Source organism: Chiloscyllium plagiosum, chromosome 34, assembly GCF_004010195.1.
Source record: "Chiloscyllium plagiosum isolate BGI_BamShark_2017 chromosome 34, ASM401019v2, whole genome shotgun sequence".
NCBI classification, from domain to species: Eukaryota; Metazoa; Chordata; class Chondrichthyes; order Orectolobiformes; family Hemiscylliidae; genus Chiloscyllium; species Chiloscyllium plagiosum.
The window spans coordinates 42,483,510-42,506,064 of NC_057743.1; the positions used below are offsets into that span (position 1 = coordinate 42,483,510).

The 22,555-nt window shown below is 41.8% G+C and overlaps 1 protein-coding gene across 2 annotated transcripts in view; it reads right to left on the reverse strand.

Annotated features, from left to right (window-relative positions):
* LOC122540482 (trypsin-like) overlaps positions 1–16,534 on the reverse strand; it is a 79,812-nt gene extending 63,278 nt beyond the window's left edge. The window contains exon 1 of one of the 2 annotated variants that reach the window (XM_043676355.1): positions 16,453–16,534. The gene's annotated coding sequence lies outside the window, so the exon portion shown is untranslated. The remainder of the gene's footprint in view (positions 1–16,452) is intronic. The other variant, XM_043676354.1, reaches the window with a different exon arrangement.
* Positions 16,535–22,555: the final 6,021 nt, after the last annotated feature.

Sequence of the window (22,555 nt, forward strand, 5' to 3'; positions counted from 1 at the left end):
CTTGTCAAAGGCAGTATTAAAGTCCATGTAGACAACGTCTGCCACTCTGCCCTCATCAATCTTTTTGATTACATACTCAAAACAACTCAATCAAGTTCATGAGACACAATTTCCCATCAACAAAGCCTCACTGACAATTCCAAATCAGTCCTTGTCTCTCCAAATGCACGTAAATCCTAACTCTTGGAATCCCCTCCAACAACTTACCCATCACTGACATCAGACTCACTGATTAATAGTTCCCAGGCTTCTCCTTAGAGCCTTTTAAAAATAAAGACACACCATTAGCCACCCTCCAGTCCTTCAGCCTCTCAAGTGTGGCTATAGCTGATGCAAATATATCTGCTAGGGGCCACACAGTTTCTTCCCCAACTTTCCACAATGTCCTGGGATACACTTGATCAAGTCCCAGAGATTTATCCACCTTTATCTTTTTTAAGATCTCCAGTACCTCCTCTTCTGTGATGTTGTCTGTTTTCAAGATATCAATACTGATTTCCCTGAGTTGCCTAGCCTCCCTATCTTTCTCCACATTAAAAACTGATGTGAAATATTTATTTTGTATTTCTCCCATCTCTTGTAGTTCCACACATTGATGACCTCATTGATTTAAAGTGGCTCTATTCTCTTCCCAGTTGCTCTTTGCTCTTTTGGATTCTCCTTAATCTAATCTGCCAAGACCATCTCGAACTCCATTTTTTGCCCTCCTGATTTCCCACTTAAGAATGTCCTTACTCCCCTTATACACTGCAAGAGAATAATTTGATCTCAGTTGTTTATACCTAACATACCTCCTTCCTATTTTTGGCCAGAGTCTCAATATTTTTATCCATTGTTCCTGACTCTTACTAGCCTTACCCTTTCCTCTAAGTCAGACATATAAGGTAACGCCTCTGAACTCTTATTATCTCACTTTTGAAAGCCTCCCACTTACCAGCCATTCTTTTACCTGCGAAAGACTATTTGTGTCGTGCCTTCAAAATTTGCCTTAATCCAATTAAGAAATTTAATTTTTATATAAGGCCTATCCTTTTCCATAACTATTTTAAAACTAATAGAATTATGATTATTAGTCCCAAAGAGCTTCCCCAATAACACTCCAATCTGCCTTATTTCTCAAGAGGTCAGGTTTACTCCTTGCCTAGTATGACGTCTTCATCTTGATAAAGAAAACTTTCTTGAACACATTTAACAAGTTCCTCACGTATGGAGTCAGCTATTATGAGGGGGCATAGCTTTAAATTAAGGGGTGGTCGGTATAGGACAGATGTTAGGGGTAGATTCTTTACTCAGCGTGTCGTGAGTTCATGGAATGCCCTGCCAGTAGCAGTGGTGGACTCTCCCTCATTATGGGCATTTAAGCGGGCATTGGATAGGCATATGGAGGATAGTGGGCTAGTGTAGGTTAGGTGGGCTTGGATCGGCGCAACATCGAGGGCCGAAGGGCCTGTACTGCGCTGTATTCTTCTATGTTCTATGTTCTAAGTTAACTCAGCCACTCTAGGTAGTAGTCTGGTAAAACCTCTCTGAGCTCCCTCGAGTACATTGGTATCCTTTCTTGGACTCCAGATGTAGTCTCACTAATACCCTCAAGCATAACCTCTCTACTTTTATATTCAACTCTCCTCACAATAAATAATAACAATCTTTTTGCTTTCTTAATTATTTCCTGTACCTGCATACTAAGGGGAGCTGATGGCCTAGTGGTATTATCACTGAATTGTTAATCTAAAGAGCCAGGTAATGTTCTAGGGACCTGAGTTCAAATCCTGTCCGGTCATGTGATTGAGTTTGCATTCAATAAGAATCTGGAATTAAGGTCTAATGATAACTGTGAATCTATTGCCAAGTGTCAGCATAAGTCCATCTGGTTCACTAAAGTCCTTCATGGAAAGAAACTACTGTCCTTACCTGGTCTGGCCTCTATGTGATTCCAGACATACAGCAGTGTGGTTGACTCTTACTCAAAAGAAAAGATGTTGGAAATCGCAGTGGGTCAGGCAGCATTTGTAGAGAGAGAGAGCAAACTAACATTTCAAGTCCAGGTGATTCTTTATCAGAGCTGACATAAAGTGTGGAGGGGACAGCATTTATGCAATGGAGAGGGAATGGGGTTGGTGACGAGTCAGAGACATAAAGTCCTGCAACACGGAGATAGGCCCTATGGCCCTGTTATGAAGATGTAGGTGCTACCAGCATGTGGGTAAAAACAAGGACTGCAGATGCTGGAAACCAGATTCTAGATTAGAGTGGTGCTGGAAAAGTACAGCAGTTCATGCAGCATCCGAGGAGCAGGAAAATCGATGTTTCGGGCAAAAGCTCTTAACCTATTCCTGATGAAGGGCTTTTGCCCGAAACGTCGATTTTCCTGCTCCTCGGATGCTGCCTGAACTGCTGTGCTTTACCAGAACCATTCTAATCTAGAACCGTGCTACCAGCATGTGAAGACTGCCTGAAAAATAGCTCTCTTAAAAAGGTACCTTTATCGATCAGTAACCCGAGAAGCAGAATCCGCAAGAAGAAGAAGACACAGGCATACAGAGAAAACTGAAAGCTGCCTGGTATTGAGAAAAGAAGTTTTGTTTTATAAATCTTAATCAAGAGTTTTATCAGACTAGTATTATAGAAGGGAAGGTAAAAGATAAGTTGGAGTAAGGAGTTGTAAACAGTTGTTAGTTAATTATTCTCTGTTATACTTTAAGAAATAAAGTTGTTAATTTTTGCTTTAAATTGTTTTTGGCCTCTCGAATTTTTATAGATTACTGCACGGGATAAATATTTTCTGTGTTGCTGGTTTTAAATTAAGCAGCAGAGTTTATCCCGTGTCATAATAGTTTGGGGTTCGGGTTGAGGATCTAAACTGGTTTAGATAGATTTAAATAGATTTGGCGGTACAAAATATCCCAGTAGATTTAAACATTTGCAGGTTAGTGTCCTGGATCTTAAAATAAAGTGTAGGTGAGACAATTTGTTTAATTTCGGTGACTTGTGGTTGATTAAATTAAAAGGGAAAGAAATGACTCTTAAAATTGCTAAAGTGGTTCTGGGATTTGAAGGTGATTCTCAAATTTGCCAGGAAAGTTTAAAAGGAAAGAAAAAGGCCATGCTTTTAGAATTATCACGTAAGTTAGATTTGAGTTTAACCAAGGACAAAAGTAAAGCTGAAATTGTCAGGAAATTACTCAAACATTAAAGTGTGTCAGAGAAACATACAGTGCAGTAGAGGTCGAAAATCTTAAAGTACAATTGAGGAAAATAGAGTTAGAAGATAAACAAAGAGAGAGAAAGAGAGAGTGGGAGAGAGAAAGAGAAAGAGAGAGAGAGGAGAGAGGGGGGTAAAAGAGAGACAGAAGGTTCTTGGCTGACCAAAGAGAAAGAGAAGAAAGGGAGAGAGAAAAAGAGAGAGAAGAAAGAGAAAGAGAGACAGAGGAAAAAGAAAGAGAAAGTTCTTAGCTGAGCAAAGAGAGAGAGAATTTGGACTTGAGAAGTTTCAACTTAGTCAGCAAAGTCAAGTTAACAGGATGGAGATTAAAAGAGAAGGTAGTGATATATATATAAATTTGTCATAACTCAGCCACATTTTGATGAGAAAGATGTTGAAGCCTTCCCTATTTAATTTGAAAAATTGGCTAGGCAGATGGAGTGGGCTGAGGATTTCTGGATAATGCTAATTCAGACTAAACTAGTCGGCAGAGCTAGTGAGGTATTTGCGGTGCTGTCAGATGAGGGGTCAAGAGATTATGAAGAGGTTAAACAGGTAATTTTAAGTGCTTATGAATTGGTACCAAAAGCTTATAGACAGCAGTTCAGAAACAAAAAGAAGGAACTAGGTCAGACTTAGGTTGAGTGTGAAAGAATTAAACATAGTTATTTTGATCAATGGGTGTGTGCTTTGAAAAGAAATCAGATCTTTGAGGCTCTAAGAGAGATTATTCTGCTAGAGGAGTTTAAAAACTCACTTCCAGAGATGGTAAGAATTGGTGTGGAGGAACAGAAATTTCAGGAAGTAAAAAGGGCAGCAGAATTAGCAGATGTATACATGTTGGTGCAAAAGACAAGCATCCGACCAGTAAGGGATAGATGTTGGGAGAAGGGGAGATCCTACACTATGAAACCAAGAGTAGAAAGCACTGGTAAGAATTTGCCACAGGATAAAAAAGAAGCCCAAGGGGGTGGAAAGGAGGTGAAAGGCCTCAGGTGTTTCCACTGTGGTAAAGTGGGACACGTAAAGTCACAGTGCTGGTTGTTAAAGAGAGGTGTTGTGTGAAAAGATGTGGTAAAAGAAACTAAGCCTGTGGTATTAGTGAAGGTAGAAAAGGAGACCCCAAGAAGAGCTGAGGAGCTGCAGGAGAGTGCACAGCTTGGGAAGGGTCTGGGTATGGAGTTAGTGCCTGATCTCCACAAAGAATTTGCCTCTGTGGGTAAAGTTTACTCAGAAAGAACAGAGGGAGAGATACAGGATCTAATCTGTTAGAGACGAGCCATTATACACTCTTTCTGATCTGTTACCCAAGAATGTGGTAATTTGTGGGATAGATGGACAGAAATTTAGTGTTCCCCTATGGAAGCTCAGGTTAGAGTGCCAATTCAAGACTGGGGAAATTACAGTTTCTGGATTAGTGGTGCTGGAAGAGCACAGCAGTTCAGGCAGCATCCTAAGGAGCTTCGAAATCGACGTTTCGGGCAAAAGCCCTTCATCAGGAATGGGGAAATTACAGTGAGAGTGATTGATAGAATGTCAGTTCCAGGAATTCAAGTTGTTCTTGGGAATGATTTGGCAGGATCCAAGGTGGAAGTGACACCCCTTGTTATGGAGAAGCCTAAGGAAGACCAAGAAACTGAGGAATTAAAACAGAAATAGCCTGGTATTTTCCCAGACTGTGTGGTAACCAGATCTCACTTTCATAAGTCACTGAATGAAATGAAAAGTAAAGAGAAAGATGAGGGAGTTGAGGTTCAGTTAGCGGATACCCTGTTTGACTTAATGGTGCAGGAAAAAACCTGAACAGGCAGAGGATCAGACAGAAGTGTTTAGTCCTGAAAGGCTAAGAGACTTGCAACAGCAAGATGATAAAAGATATATATGTGGATGCGTACTCTGAAAAGGAGGCAGAGAATATTCCAGGGGGTTATTATCTGAAAGATAGAATCCTTAGAGGGAAATGGAGACCATGGCAGGTTAGTGCAGAGGAGAAATGTGCTGAAGTGCACCAGATTGTGTTGCGGGTAGCATACAGACAGGTGGTGTTACGGGTAGCACATGAACTACCTGTAGGAGGTCACCGAGGGGTATGAAAGACTCAGGCTAAGGTACAAAAACATTTTTATTGGCCTGGAATGCACAAGGATGTGGTTAACCTTTGCTGTACGTGTCATACATGCTAAATGGTAGGTAAGCCACAGGCAGTAATAAAACCAGCCCCTTTGTTGCAAGTTCCCACATTTGAAGAACCTTTCACATGGGTTATAATTGACTGTGTGGGTCCCCTCCCAGAACTAAAACTGGGAACCAGTACATGTTAACCATAATGGATGTGTCTGCCAGATTTCCGGAGGCAATTCCATTACGGAGTATTAAGGCAAAAAGGGTAGTAGAGGAGTTAGTAGCTTTCTTCACATGATATGGGCTACCCAGAGAGATTCAGTTAGACCGTGGGCCAAATTTTACCGCTTGGCTGTTTGAGGTGGTTATGGATAGCTTAGGTATGCAACACTTTAAATCCAGTGAGTATTATCCTGAATCCCAGGGAGCTTTAGAAAAACCCTGAAGACCATGTTGAGAGCAAACTGTCAGGATTACCCAAATGATTGGGATAAAGGTGCGTCGAACTGCCAGATTTGGAAGGACAGACAGTCCCACTGGAGGATGGGGATGAGAGAGGACATGTTGGCAGAAAACTAAATTAAAGGGAAGGAATGAGAGTGAGTTCACATTTTGAAGGTTCTGAACTCAATATTAAGGCCAGAAGGTTGTAAACTGCCTCTTCCAAAGGTGAGATGTTGTTTGTCCAGTTTGAGCTGAGATTCACTGGAACACTGCAGCATGCCAGAGACAGATATATGGGCATGTGAGCAGGACACTGTGCTAACATGACTGGCTACAGGAAGGTCAGGCTCCTGCTTGCACATGGACCAGAGCTGTCCTGCAAAATGGTCACCCAGTCTGTGTTTGGTTTCTCCAATGTAGAGTGAACCACATATTCCCTGAAATGGAGATGGAGAAGTCAAGGAAAGGAAGGGAAGTGTTGAGATGGACCTTGTTAATGTTATAGAATGCTGGAAATTGGGCAAAATAAACAAATTTTTCATGATCTTGGCGGGAGTATGAAGTGGCACCAAAATACTCGTCGATGTAATAAAATAAACAAGAGTTGTGGGAAGGGGGTAGTGTAGGATGGGAACAAGGATTGTTCCACAAACTCCATAAAGAGGCAGGGCATTACTGGGACGCATGCAAGTACCCAGAGCCACTCCTTTGAGTTGGCAAAAGCGACATGAATTAAAAGTGAAATTTTGGATGTAGGTTAGCTCGCTGAGCTGAAAGGTTCATTTCCAGATGTTTCCTTACTAGGTAACATCTTCAGTAGACCTCATGCGAGGCAAAGCTGAAAATTCCTGCTTTCTATTTATATGATTGGGTTTCTTTGGGTTGATGATGTCATTTCCTGTGGTGATGTTATTTCCTGTGGTAAAGTCACTTTCTGTTCATTTTCTCAGGGGGTGGTAGATGGAGTCTAACTCGATGTGTTTGTTGATAGAGTTCCAGTTGGAATGCCATCCTTCTAGAATTCTCATGCGTGCCTTTGTTTGGCTTGTCCTAAGATGGATGTATTGGCCCAGTCAAAGTGTCTGAGTATTCTGGCAGACTACGCAGACCCCTTAGCATCATGGTAGCCCACAAACCCACCAACACACTAAAACAGCAGCTAATGAACTTGAAAGACACTATACAGACAATGAGAAAAACTAACGTCATTTGCAAAATACCATGCAACAAACAGTACTTTGGACAAACAGGCAGAAAACTAGCCACCAGGATACATGAACACCAACTAGCCACAAAAAGACATGACCCTCTCTCACTAGTATCCTTACATACAGATGAGGAAGGACACCACTTCGACTGGGACAACACATCAATCCGAGGACAAGCCAAACAAAGACACTCACGAGAAGTGACTTCCCCACAGGAAATAACATCAGCACAGGAAATGACATCACCAACCCAAAGAAACCCAAACATATAAATAGAAAGCAGGAATCTTCAGCATTACTTCGCATGAGGTCTACTGAAGATGTTACCTAGTAATGTAACGAAACATCTGGAAATGAACCTTTCAGCTCAGTGAGCAAACCTACATCCAAAACCTCAACCTGAGCTACAAATCTTCTCAAAACTTGCTGAAAGGTGAAATTTTTCAGTGGGAGAACAAGTTCAGTCAAGAGAAGGAGGATGGTGGGGGATGGGGATTGGTCAGACCTCTGGTCGAGGAAGAAGCTGAGAGCTCTCAGACCATCCTGTGGGGAATGGAGGGATAGAGGGATTGGACATTCATGGTGAATAGGGGGCACTTAGGGCCAGGGAATGAGAAGTTATCAATATGGCAGAGGGCATCAGAGAAATTGCAAATGTAGATGGGCAGGGTCTGGACAGGGGGCGACAGAATGGAGTCAAAGTAAGAGGAAGTGTGCTTGGTGGGGCAGGAACTAGCTGATATGATGGGCAATTAGCAATGGGCAGTAAATGCTGGCCTAGCCAGCAATGCTCTCACCCGTGAATATATAAAAAAGACTAACTTTTGGGTTTCATGCATTAGGACATTATATCTAGCTAACCCAAAAATAACCTATTTCTGTCTCCTCTGTTTTCTGCCAATCTTCTATCCATCACATTGTTATCCCTTATACTAAAAGCTTTCATTTCCCACAGAATCCTTTGAGGTAGCACCTTATCGAATGCCTTCTGGACATCTAAGTATAGTTCATTAGTTGGTTCCCCTTTATTCACAGCATGAGTTACTTCTTCAAAGGACTCCAATAAACTGGTTAAGTATCATTTTCCTCCAGCACATACCATGTTGGCTTTACCTGATTACCTTATTCTTCTCTCACTGCCCAATCATAGTGTCCTTCATAATAGCTTCTAACTTCTTCCCTGTGATATGTGTTAAACCAAATGGCCTGTATTTTCCATCTCTCTCCTATTTTGAATAAAAGGGTAACATTTGTTAATTTCTAATTTTCTGGCATCTTTGCAAATCTGGGGAGATTGCATTTATAAAGAGGAAACAAGAAAATGAGTTACGTTATTTTTATCATCTTTTATGATTTAACACTTCACAGCCAAAGAAGTACAGCAAACTCCTTATTAACTGGCACCTGTGGGACAGGAGTTACCAGTTCATCAAATATTCCCAATGTTCATGAGGTACACATAATCAATGTAAAAACACACAGTAATGCAGGGGGTGTGCACATCACTGTTATTATTTACAGCACTAATCACTTAAATAATAATGCAACTTTGCCTTAAATAAAACTGACTGGCAGAGAGGCTTCTCACTCTCACCCTCAACTGACTCCTTGGACATCACTGAGATTTCGGTGTTGGAGGTGAAATTGACTTGAAATTGAATCAACTGTTGATATTGTGTGTGGCCATTGCATTGAACAACAAGAATATTTGGCATTGAGGTCAATAAATTAAAATAATTAGTCAGAATAATACAGTAAACTTTGCAGTATTTGAGATTTATAATTTTTGCCAGTTTATCAAGAGTGTCAGCTCATAATGTACCAATTAAAACTTTCTGAAATCCCTGTTGAAATGAAGGAAACATAGCAGCCAATTTATGCATAGCAAGCTCCCACGAATTTCCAATGAGATAAATCCAGATAATTTGCAGTTTCTGTGAAATAGTTAATGGTCAGGACAAAAAGAAGAACTCTTCAGAACAGTTTCATGGGATTGTTGTTGCTTATCCCTGAGGACAGAATGGGTTTTAGTTCGATGTTTCATCTGAAAAGTGGCACCTGCAGTGATGGTGCAGCTGGATGGGGATGAATTCACTTGGGGTCAGTGAAGGATACAAAACAAAATTATTTGATCTCCAAATGTTTGACTTTTTTTTGTTTCTGCTTTTCTCCTTTTCCACTTCTAAAAAGAGTTAGCTAATGCATTAATGCTGGTGAATGGGGATAATGGTGTTAATACTGGTTAATGCTGTTAATACCAGTTGATAATACTAATGCTGATACAGACTTAGTGTTTCCACTTGTTCCAGCCACCCAGTAGAATTCCACCAACTTGTGCAAAACTTTGAAAGCTGAGATCAATCTGTTCAACCATTTGGGCTCAGGCTTACTGCTTTTCATACTTGATTTTCATGTGAATTTTCAGGAAGAAATCCCAGACAGTGACCCAAACCATTAACTTCATCTACCTCGCTAGCTCAAGAACATAGAGCATTTAGTTGCCAATCATCATGCCATTCCTTCAACCAAGTCTCTGTGATGGCAATAATGTCATACTCCCAGGCACCAGTCCAAGCCCTAAGGTCATCCGCCTTACGCACTATACTCCTTGCATTAATGTAGATGCATTTCAGGCCACAAGTTCTTTTGCACTCACCTGTTGTCTGCCTACTCTTCCCTTTATTAATGCTATCTTCATGATTCTTACAGTCTCCAGTCTCCACCGCGCTGCCTACTTGTTTTCTCTTCTGGTTCCCAGTCCCCTGCCACATTAGTTTAAAACCACTCCAACAGCAGTAGCAAAAACTCCCCCAAGAACATTGGTTCTGGTTTGGTTCAGGTGGAGACCAATGTAGATGTGGTCAGATGAAGACCGTCCATTTTGTAATAGTCCCACCTTCCCCAGAACTGGTCCAAAAGTCCAACAAATCTGAACCCCTCCCTCCTACACCATCTTTCAAGCCACGTGTTCATCCTGCCTATTTTTTTCATTTCTACCTGGCTGGCACATGGCACTGATAGTAATCCCGAGTTCACTACCTTTGAGGTCTTCCTCTTTGACGTCTCTCCTAGCTCCCTAAATTATTCTTTCAGGACCTCGTCTCGTTTTCTAATTATACCGTTGGTGCCTATATGCACCAAGACAGCTGGCTGTTCACCTTCCCCTTTTAGAATGCTCTGCAGCTGATCGGTGATATCCCTGACCCGAACACCTGGGAGGCAACATACCATCCAGGAGTCTCGTTTTCAGCCACAGAACCGCCTAGCTACTCCCCTCATGGCAACATCCTTGTAAATCTTCTCTGAACCTTTTCAAGTTTCACAACATCTTTCCGATTGGAAGGAGACCAGAATTGCACACAATATTCCAACAGTGGCCTAACCAATGTCCTGTACACTACAACATGACCTGCCAACTCCTACACTCAATTCTTTGACCAACAAAGGAAAGCATACCAAATGCCTTTTTCACTATCCTATCTATTTGCGACTCAACTTTCAAGGGACAATGAACCTGTACTCCAAGGTCTCTTTGTTCAGCAGCAGTCCCTAGGACCTTACCATTAAGTGTATAAGTCCAGCTCTGATTTGCTTTTCCAAAATGCAGCACCTCACATTTATCTAAATTTAACTCCATCTGCCACTCCTCAGCCCATTGGCCCATCTGATCAAGATCCTATTGTAATCTGAGGTAACCTTCTTCGCTGTCCGCTACACCTTCAATTTTGGTATAATCTGCAAACTTACTAACTATATTTCCTATGTTCACAACCAATCCATTTATGTAAATGACAAAAAGTAGTGGACCCAGCACCGATCCTTGTGGCACTCCACTGGTCACAGGCTTCCAGTTTGAAAAGTAACCGTCTACCACTACCCTCTGTCTTCTACCTTCAAGCCAGATCTGTATCCAAATGGCTAGTTCTCCCTGTATTCCGTGAGATCTAACCTTGCTAACAAATCCAAACCATGTTTGGATTAAACAGGGATTGTAATCTAAATTTGCACATCAATAATTAATATTGAATTTTGCCACATGCTAGAGTATAATTTTGTTATAGTAAATAAGTTTTTGTTGTCCTGTTCATGGATGACACCTGTTTTAGATATTGGTCCCAATCAGACACTAGCCATCCTAAAAATTAAAATGGTCAGAATTCACAATCACTGGAATTTGGTGTCCAGTTTAGGAAAGATATGAAAGCACTGGAGAGAGTGTAGAAAAGAATTATTGAATCCCAGGAATGAGGAACCTCAGTTATTAGTAAGTATTGGAGAAGTTAGGATGAATGGCCACACAGTGGAGAAGGCAAAGAGGTGATTTTGACATAGGTTTTCAAAATTGAGAGGTCTGGAAAGAGTAGGTGGCGAAAAACTTCCCACTGGTAAAAAGATCAAGTCCAAAAGGGCACAGATTTAAAGTGGCGAAGAAAACAAAAACAATGAGAGAAACCTTAAATAAAAAACTGAAAGAATTGAAGATGCTGGAAAACAGAAAAACAGAAATTGCTGGAAAAGCTCAGCAGGTCTGGCAGCATCTGAGGACAGAAATCAGAGTTAACGTTTCAGGTCCAATGGTCCTTCTTCAGAACTGATTTTAGCTCAGAAAAGTTCATTTATTTATTTGTTCTCTGTAAAAAATTCTAGGAAGTCTTTTGATTATTAGTGCTTTTTATTTCCTGATTGGCTAACTGTGAGAATTCTTTAATGTAATTGTTTTATCAATTTGTTATATAGACAATGCCAATAATATATCTTATTCAGTCATCTAGGGATCAATAAAATTTAAACTGATTTTGTTTTTCATTGAAGGAAAATACAGTTTTTACAAATGTACACAGAAGCCAACATTAAAGTATTGTGCTGAGCCTATGAGGCAGGGGGCTGGTAACCAGGAGCGAAGACAAGTAGGCAGCGAAGTGGAAACTGGAGACTATAAGAATCACAAAGATAGCATTAATAAGGGGAAGAGTAGGCAGAGAGCAGATGATCAGAAAAGAACTGGTGGCCTGAAATGCATCTACTTTAATGCAAGGAGTATAGTGGGTAAGGCAGGTGAACTTAGGGCTTGGATTGGTGCCTGGGAGTATGATGTTATTGCAATCACAGAGGCTTGGTTGAAGGAAGGACATGATGATTGGCAACTAAATGTTCCAGGATATAGACCTTTCAGGCAGGGCAGGGCAGGGAAGTAAAATGGGGGAGGAGTTGCATTGCTGGTCAGGGATGATATCATGGCAGTGCTAAAGGAGGACACTATGGAGTTCTTGAGTAATGAGGCATTATGGGTGGAGCTGAGAAATAAGAAGGGTGCAGTTACATTGCTGAGGCTGTATTACAGGCCTCCCAACAGTGAGCGTGAGGTAGAAGAACAAATAGGTAAACAGATTATGGAAAAATGTAGAGGCAACAGGGTGGTGGTGATGGGAGATTTTAACTTTCTCAACATTGACTGGGATACACTTAGCGTCAGAGGTCTGGATGGGGCAGAATTTGTAAGAAGCATCCAGGAGAGTTTTCTAGAGCAGTATGTCAATAGTCTCACGAGGGAAGGGAACATATTGGACCTGGAACTGGGGAACGAGCCAGGCCAGGTGGTAGAAGTTGAGGTGGGGGATTTCTTTGGGAACAGTGACCACAATTCTGTAAGTTTTAGAATACTCGTAGGCAAAGATAAGAGTGGCCCTAAGGGAAGAGTACTAAACTGGACCAAGGCCAATTATATCAAAATTAGGCAGGAGCTGGGAAATGTGGATTGAAGTGATGTCCACTTTGAAATGTTGGAGGCTTTCAAAGATAGTGCAGGATAGGCATATCCCGTTGAAAGCAAAGGATAGGAAAGGCAAGATTCGTGAACAGTGGATGACAAGAGAAATCGTACAACTAGCCAAGAGGAAAAGGGAAGCGTACATAAGGTCTAGGCAGCTAAGAACATTACGGGCCCTGGAGGAATATTGGAAGAGTAGGACAAGTCTTACATGAGGAATCAAGCGGGCTAAAAGGGGTCATGAAATAACTTTAGTGAGCAGGATTAAGGAGAATTCCAAAGCCTTTTATACTTATATAAGACGCAAGTGGGTAACTAGAGAAAGGATTGGTCCACTAAAGGATAATGAAGGAAGGCTGTGTGCCGAACCTGAGAGAATGGGTGAGATTCTGAATGATTACTTTGCATCAGTGTTCACTGAGGAGAGGGACATGAATCTTGAGATTAGAGATAGAAGTTTGATTAGTCTGGATCACGTTGACATAAGTAGGGAAGATGTGTTGGGTAGGCTTGAGGTTATTAAGGTGGACAAATCCCCAGGACCGGATGGGATCTATCCCAGGTTGCTGAAGGAGGCGAGAGAGGAAATAGCTGGGGCCCTGACAGATATCTTTGTGGCATCCTTAAACACAGGTGAGGTGCTGGAGGATAGGAAGGTTGCTTATGTTGTTCCCCCCTGCACAAGAAAGGTAGTAGGGATATTCCAGGTAACTACAGACCAGTGAGCCTGACGTCGATGGTGGGAAAGTTGCTGGAGAGGGTACTGAGAGATAGGATCTATTTATATTGATGGGCTTATCAGTGATAGGCAATATGGTTTTGTGCAGTGGAGATCGTGCCTTACCAACTTAGAGTTCTTTGAGGAAGTGACCAAGTTGATAGATGAAAGAAGGGCTGTTGATGTCATATATATGGACTTTAGTAAGGTGTTTGATAAGGTTCTCCATGGTAGACTAATGGAGAAAGTGAAGACACATGGTGTGCAGGGTGTTCTAGCAGGTGGATAAAGAACTGGTTGAGCAACAGGAGACAGAGAATAGCAATTGAAGGGAGTTTCTTGAAATGGAGAAAGGTGACCAGTGATGTTCCACAGGGGTCAGTGTTTGTAATATACATAAATGATCTGGAAGAGGGCACTGTTGGTATGATCAGCAAGTTTGCAGATGACACGAAGATTGGTGGAGTAGCAGAAAGCATAAGGAACTGTCAAAGAATACAGGAGGATATAGATAGACTGGAGAGTTTGGAGGAAACGTGGCAGATGGCTTTCAATCCAGAAAAATGTGAGGTGATGCATTTAGGCAAAATTACTTCTAGAGCGAATTATACAATGAACGGAAGAGCCTTGGGAAATGTTGATGGGCAGAGAGATCTGGGAGTACAGGTCCACTGTATCCTGAAGGTTGCTGCACAGGTGGATAGAGTGGTCAAGAAGGCATATGGTATGCTTGCCTTCACCGGATGGGGTATTGAGTATAGAGCTGGCAGGTCATGTTAAAATTGTGCGGGACGTTGGTTCGGCTGCATTTAGAATACTGTGTACACTTCTGGTCACCACATTACCAAAAGGTTGTGGACGCTTTGGAGGGGGTGCAGAGAAGGTTTACGAGGATGTTGCCTGGTCTGGAAAGCTATGAAGAGAGGTTGAGTAGGTGAAGTTTATTTTCATTAGAAAAAAGGAGATTGAGGGGGGATCTGATTGAGATTTACAAAATCATGGAGGGTATAGACAGGGTGGATAGATACAGGTTTTTTCCCCAGGGTGAGGGATTCAATAACGAGAGGTCATGCTTTCAAGGTGAGAGGTGGAAAGTTTAAGGGGGATAAACGCGGCAAGTACTTCACACAGAGGCTGGTGGGCATTTGGAACACGTTGCCAACAGAGGTGGTAGAGGCAGGCACAGTAGATTCATTTAAGATGTGTCTGGACAGACACATGAGTAGGTGGGGAGCAGAGGGATACAGATGCTTAGGAATTGACCGACAGGTTTAGACAGTACATTTGGATCGGCTCAGGCTTGGAGGGCCGAAGGGCCTGTTCCTGGGCTGTAAATTTTCTTTGTTCTTTGACAGACAGAGAGACAGAAAGAGGGACAGACAGAGAGACAGACAGAGAGAAAATGACAATTGGACAGACAAAGGAATAGATAAAGGTCAGCAGTCTGCAGTCTTTTTGTAGTTTCAGACCAACTTCTCTTTCTCTCCTCTCATGATGTGGAGGAGCTGATGTTGGACTGGGGTAGACAAGGTTAAAAATCACACAACACTAGGTTACAGTCCAACAGGGTTTTTTGGAAGCACTGCTTCTTCATCAGGTGGTTGACAATAACTTGGTGTTGTGTGTTTGTTAACTTTGTCTCTCTTCTCAGTTTTGTGACAAACTGCTGCTTACAGCCAATCCAAATGCTATTACTGAGCAGTTTCTTTTCAACCCAACTTAAAGAAAAATACATGCCTTGTATAACCAATACTTGATCACACAGTTTGACTATGGCTTTGAGTTGTAATACAATAAAAAAACGATTTAGTCTCTGCAAGAAAGCAGCTCAAACTTTCATCTTCCAGGCTATATAGTTCAGATTTAATATGTGTAGTCCTTACACAAGATTCCACAAACATAAAATATATTTTTCAAAGCTCCATTGTTTGTTCAGTAATAATTATTACTCATCATTTTTAAAAACCTTGTTGAACCTCAGTGGACAAGGAATCATTAACAGTGAAATGAAATCAGACAAAGCATTCCTTTATATGAACTGATTTCACTGATTGCTGGTCCTGGGGTGATGGGGATTGGAATGTGGGATGTGGTGAGGAGTGAGGGGGTTCTCCAAGATGCAATCTATGAACTGTGGTCTGACAGCAATGTGACAGGCTGTAAATTCAGCATTTCTGTGTCAACTGTAGATACGCTACACCCTGCATTGTCGTCACTGTTAGAAAAGTCATGACAGCAAAAAGTTAATAGTTTTCCTTCCAAATCTCACAAATTCTGAGCCAATGTTATTCAGGAAATGTCATGCTTGCTGCTAAATTACCCAAGTTTACTGCTTAAAGGTCAAAGCTTTATTGCCGTAGTTAATAATAATGGTTTCTTGAGTGCTACATACTCAGATTGATAGCTACCTGCACCTTTCTTTGATTCGTGAGGACAATGATTAAGTGACTTTACAAGGATTGTGTGTCAGCTCTCTCTCTGTCTCAGCTGCTTAACTCTCTTCACTTCACATCAGTTATGCTTGCAGCATAATAGATTCCCACAGTTCCTTCCTGCAGTTACCTCTGAAAATGGACTTGTCAATCACAGCAGATCGATATAGGATGTAGAAAAGGAACAAATGAATTTAATGAAAGATTACATCACACAGAAACACACAACACAAACAGATCTGTGCTGGCAACTATTCTCTGTTCTAGTCTCTTCCCATTCATCCTCATCTACCTTTAATCAGCAAAACCATCTATTCCTTTGTCCCCACAGATGTCCAGCCTGCTCTCAAATTCATCAACAAGATTCACCTCAGCTATTCCCTGTGGATTTGAATTTCACATTCTCACCACTCAATCAAAATTTTCAACTGAGTTTCTTGGGAGCTGAACTATTGATAGTCTGTAGTTTTGACCTTCTTCTAAATGGAAACACAAGGGAAACGCAAAATTCTTTTTATTTTTCCTTAATATATTTTTCTCTCCTTGTGGCATTGACTCACCAGAATTCAGCTCCACAATGGGAAGCAACAAGTATCGGTGGGTATTCACCATGACCAATGTCCTTGACATGGATGTACTTTCCAGCAGGAGTCACTATTGAGCAGTCAAGCACCTGAAACTTGAGAAAGTTATTTTCCTTATGAATGTTGCAGTGTCACTGATAAGGCCAGTGTTTATCACCTGTCTGTAATTGCCCTTCAAGTGAATAATTGCTTGGCCATTTCAGAAAGCAATTAAGAGCTAACCACATTGTTGTGGGTCTGGAGGAACATGTAGGCTAGACCAGGTAACTTGCCCTTAAAGGACATTAATGAACCAGGTGGGTTTTTACACTAACCAATTAATGGCCACTGAAACTAATTTTCAATTCTAGAATTATCATTTGACTCTAATTTTTACCAACTGTCATGGTGTGATTCAAACCCTGTACCCAGAAATTAGCCTGAATGCTACACTCTCAGTGTAACACTAAATTAACACTGCAGCCCCACAGTCACCCTCAACCACCAGCTCCCATTTAGTTTTTTTTTCTCACGCTTTAAAATTACCTGTTTTTCTATTCTTCCAACATGGACAATCTCACATCATTTTACATTCTACGTTCCAAGCAAGGCCCTAACAGTGATCCCTACAGCACTCCATGGGTGATAGTTTGCCATTCTGAAATGGGCCATTTACCCCAACTCTCTATTTCCTGCAGCCAATTCTCTAATGCGAATTAGAATTAGAATCCCTGTGGGACGTGAACATTACTGGCTGGGCCACCTTTTATTGCCTGCCCCTAGATGGCCTTGAGAATGTTTACTTTTTTCACGCTTCTTGTTACATATTCAAGAAATTCTAATAAATCTATTAAACAAAATTTTCCTTTCACAAAACCACGTTGAATCTGCCACTGACTGAATTTTGATTTACTCAGTAACCTACTATGACATCCTTAATACTGCAAGATAATATGCCAACTGGTTTATAGATTCCTGCTTTTACTCTCCTTCCTTTTTTGATCAGAGGTGTAGCATTTATAATTTTCCAGCCTATTGGAAGCCTTCCAGAATCGAGAGAATTTTGGATGATGATAAACAATTTATACATTATCTCTGCTGCCGCTCCCTTTCAGACATGAAGGGCAGTCCATTCAGCTCAGGAGACTTGTCAGCTTTTAATTCCATTAATGTTCCCAATAATTTTATTCAGGAGGTCATTATTGTTGCTCACTTCCTTTGGTTTCTTTCCTTTTATTGCTTCTGGGATGTTTCTCCTATTTCTCGGTGAAGGGGGATACAAAACATTTGTTTGACGTCTGTCACCTCCCTGTTTCCCACTTATGGTCCACTGTAAAGATCAGCTCATTGAAATCCAGCAGACATCTGGGATTTAAACTGTAACATTTCTAATCCAGAAGAGAAAATCAGAATTTTGTAAACACCAAATTAAAATCTCCCATTCCTTTACAGAGCCATGTGAAAGCTGAATTGCATTCTCACATTTAGCTACAAATCTGTCTGAGAATTATTGGGTGTGATATTTGTCCTTTTCCACTTATGGTCATGCATCTTGGGGAAGTTCCTCCATCAGCAATGGGATAATTTGTCGATGTCCAGATGGGGCTGTCCCATTCTCCCTCTTCCCAACTCCCACCACCCCCAAGCCACTGCAGGGCTCAGAGACTTCAGTCCAATAAAGTGGAAGATTAAAAACATGTGACATTGGTGATAACAAAAGACTGAATCTGAACATTCTGTAACACTGAGGATGGAGTGTGACCAGTTTGGGGTCCCGACCCCACATTTGTTGATAGTGTGCTTCCCAGAATGTGACATGATGACCCACTGCCTCCAAGTCCTCACTCTTATTATAGAAACATGGCAGCTTTCCAAGCCGGTCCAACCAGAGAGCTACAATCTTGGAAAATGGCCTCCCAATGGCCAGAGGGTCACTCGGAGTGCATCCATCTTGAATGTTGTTCTAACCTCTAGACTTTACAAAACGGTAATGTTTTAAGAATGTCTCCTTTAGGTGGAGGTAAGTCACAATAATCTGAAGACGGAATGAGATCTCCTGTGAAATATACCCAGATTCAAGCTCATGTGACCTCATACAAAATCTGCCTGGAAACAAGCTCATGTGATCTGATTGCCATGGTGAGTGGAGCCAAGGTCAAGCTTTATTGAAAGGAAAATCCAACTTTAACACCTAGTCACAGAAGCGGGAACAGCTATTCTCACTTTGTAACTGCTTAAAGCCTTTCAGGACCAGAAATCCACATAGTTAAGCAACTCCTGACATCTTTAAAAATGACAGTTTAGACTCATACACACAATTTCCAGCCTAATTCTAGTGGATTTCATTTTGGCCAGCAGGGGATATAAATCACACAGACAGGAATCTCAAACTCAACAGGACCATCAAAAGTTAGTGTTGGATCAAACTGACCACAATTTCAAAGTTCCAAAGATATTAACATCCAGGGTGGTGGTTATGAATTGATGGAAGTGATATAAATGCTCTTGAGGGAGAAGGAGATCTGTCATGAACTAATGTCATTTAAATCAACTGCTCTTTAAACATAAAAAAGATAGCCATTGTCAGTGTAAATAAAAAAAATAAAGAGCATTTGATGTCACCTGGGAAAAGGTCTGATCTATTCCTGAAGTTTCTGGGTTGTATTGAAGATTCAGAAAACTAAGGGAGGCTCTTGACTCAGCCCCCTCCAGCACTCCCTGCCTCCAGACCTCTCTCAGAACAACCTCTGGAGGTGGCAGGCCAGACTTGATCTAACCCCCTTGCACCAACGCTTACCCCATACAGGTAGAGGCTATTTCCCTTGGGACATGATAAATTAAATGGAGTTGATGTATTTGGGGAGGTCAAACAAAGCAAATAAATATATAATAAATGAATAAGTATGGAGAGGTACTGTTGAGGAATTGATGAACTTTGGAGTGAATGTCCACAGGTAGAAGGATACAAGGATAGGGTGGTTCAGAAGGAAAATGGAATCCTTTCCTTTATTCGCCAAGATATAGAATATTCAAACTGGGAGGTGACACTGGAATTGGATGAAATACTCATTAGGTCACAAGTTAGGCAGTGTGAGCACTTCTCATCAGGCCATTAATGAAAAAATAGAATTTCGTTCATGAAGAGAGAGGAGCTTTAGGAGGATATTGCTAGGCCTGGGGAAATGTGGTTCTGTAGAAAATTGATTGGGTGGGGATATTTCTTGGAACAGAGGAAGCTGAGTGGACATATTTTTCCCCAAGGGTGACGGGGGTCTTGGTTGAAAGGGTAGTAGAGTTTGAAAACTCTGACCTGCCCCTCAAGTGCTGAAAGCTGCAGGACTATGGATCAAATGCTGGCAAATGGGATTAGGCTGGGTGGCTTGTTTCTCAGTTATGCAAATAGCTTCTTTCTGTGCTGTAAACTTTATCTTTTTCTATGAGTTAGTTAGCCAAATTGTGGAGATCCCTGGTTCATGCATCTGGCCCTCAGAGTCTCTGGGCAGAAGATTGTCCACAGGTAGGAATTACGTCAAATAAGAATTCTGACGAATTTCAGGTTAATCAGTGAGAGACTTGGTGAGGATGGAAATCTAGTTTGAAGAAACTGGTGATTGAGTGACCAAAGGTTTGCACCTGGAAATCAAGTGGACTAGATTAGATTCCCTACAGTGTGGAAACAGGCCCTTCGGCCCAACAAGTCCACACCGACTCTCCAAAGAGTAACCCATCCAGTCCCATTTCCCTCTGACTAATGCATCTAACACTATGGGAAATTTAGCATGGCCAATTGACCTTCCCTGCACATCTTTGGACTGTGGGGGGAAACCGGAGCACCCGTAGGAAACCCACAGAGACACGGGGAGAATGTGCAAACTCCACACAGACAGTCACCCAAGGCTGGAATCGAACCTGGGACCCTGGTGCTGTGAGGCAGCAGTGCTAACTGCTAAGCCACTGTACTGCCCTAAATATGTTGAATGGGTTGAGCGAAGGTGACTCTGTCCAAAAGGACTCTGATTATTTCAACCCAGTGGGCAGGGGATAGATCCTGTGAAGACAGGAGGAGCTTGGGGCATTAAAGACCAGAGCACATTTCTGCATAGACTGTGATGACATTTTTTCATTTGTTTATGGGTCATGGGTGTTGCTGGTTGGACAATATTTATTTCCTGTCCACAGTTGCCCTTGAGAAGGTGGTGGTGAGCTGCCTTCTTGAATTTTTGCAGTCCATGTACTTAGGGAGAGAATTCCAGCAATTTGACTCAGCAACACTGAAGGAACAGCGACATATTTTCAAGTTAAGATTGAGAATGGTTTGAAGAGGAACTTTCAGGTGGTGGTGTGTCCATGTATCTCTTCCCTTGTCCTTCTAGATGGGAATGGTTGTGGATTTGAAAGATGCTTTGATGATTTGCTGCACTGCTGATGCTGAGTGTTGGTGGTGGAAGGAGTTGGTATTTGAGGATATAGTGCCAAACAAGTGGACTGCTTTATCCTGCATCCTGTCAACCTTTCTAGTGTTGCTGGAACTGAAGCCATTCAGGCAAATGGGGAGTTTTCCATCACATTCCTGACTTGTGCCTTGTGGACAAGTTTTGGGGAGTCAGGTGGTGAGTTACTCATCACAGTATTCCCTAACCTCTGACTTGCTTTTGTAGCCACAGTATTTGTATCATGAGTCCAGTTCAGTATCTGGTCAATGGTTACCCCTGGATGCTGATAGTGGGGGATTAACTGTTAGCAATGCCATTGAATGTCATGGGGCGATGGTTAAACTCTCCCTAAGATTGTCATTGCCTGGCGGTTGTGTGGCACAAATGTTATTTACCACAAATACTTCCAGATTTTGTTGCATTTGAACATGGACTGCTTCAGTATCTGAGTCATCAAGAGTAGTGCTGAACATTGCAATCATCGGTGAACATCCCCACTCTGACCTTATAATGGAGCGAAGGTCATTGATGAAGCAGCTGAAAATGTTTGGGCCTAGGACACTCCCCTGAGGAACCTCTGCAGAGATTTCCTGGAGCTAAGATGACTGACCTGAAGAAGGGCTCATGCCCGAAACGTTGATTCTCCTGTTCCTTGGATGCTGCCTAACCTGCTGCACTTTTCCAGCAACACATTTTCAGCTTCACCAACCACAACCATCTTTCCATGTGTCAGGTATAACTTCAATCAGTGGAAAGTTTTCCCCAATTCCTATTAATGCTAGTTTTGCTGGTAATGTGTAAATGCAACTTGGAAATTTAAAGAAATTGATGGGGAATTCCTTTCCTGCATTTTACTGTCGTAATAGGTTAATAAACAATGTTTGGTCAATGCTGAGTTTCCAGCATTTGGTCAATGCTTCCAGCAACACATTTTCAGCTCTGATCTCCAGCATCTGCAGTCCTCACTTTCTCCTCAATGCTGAGTTTGGCTTGTTTGCTCCAGTGAAAGTCTGAGAATGCAAATTTTGTCATGCCATCTTTGAGTTAATCACGGGGAGTCTCATTTCCCTTTCAAAAGGCGACCAGTCTCTATGACAATCAGAACTGCCCTCTGAAGACGTCCCATGCCTTTTTAAAGTTAATCCAATCACTCCATCACCAAGCTACAGGCGATTCCCATGGACTCCAGTTGAGGGGGAGGGGGGGAGACTGTATAGGAACCCACTGTGCTCTTCAGCCAGCTGCACATTAGCTGCCTCAGGCTCCAGCCTGGCTCAGCCACCTCCTTGGAGATCTCAATGACATTCTCAACCTGTCTGCAACTGAGCTTCAACCAGAGCTGGGTGACTAATCCTGGCTGCTTTAACTCATTGATCGAATATCTGCACCACCCTCTACCCTCTCAGTCTCACCTTCAGATTCACCTCCAATTAACTGGGGAGATTCCTCTCAAAGATTCTGGATTTCAATTTTAGATTTATTCTGAAATTCTCATGGAACTTTTATTGGCAGAATATCTCTCTGCTGCTTCACAAAATTTTACAGCGAACAGATAAAAGCTTGAGCTGCCAACCTGCTGTTTACCCTCCTAAATATAGATATCACACCATGGCATCATCATCTTCATGTATATTGGTGTGATATTGCACACAGTTGCAAGATTCTGT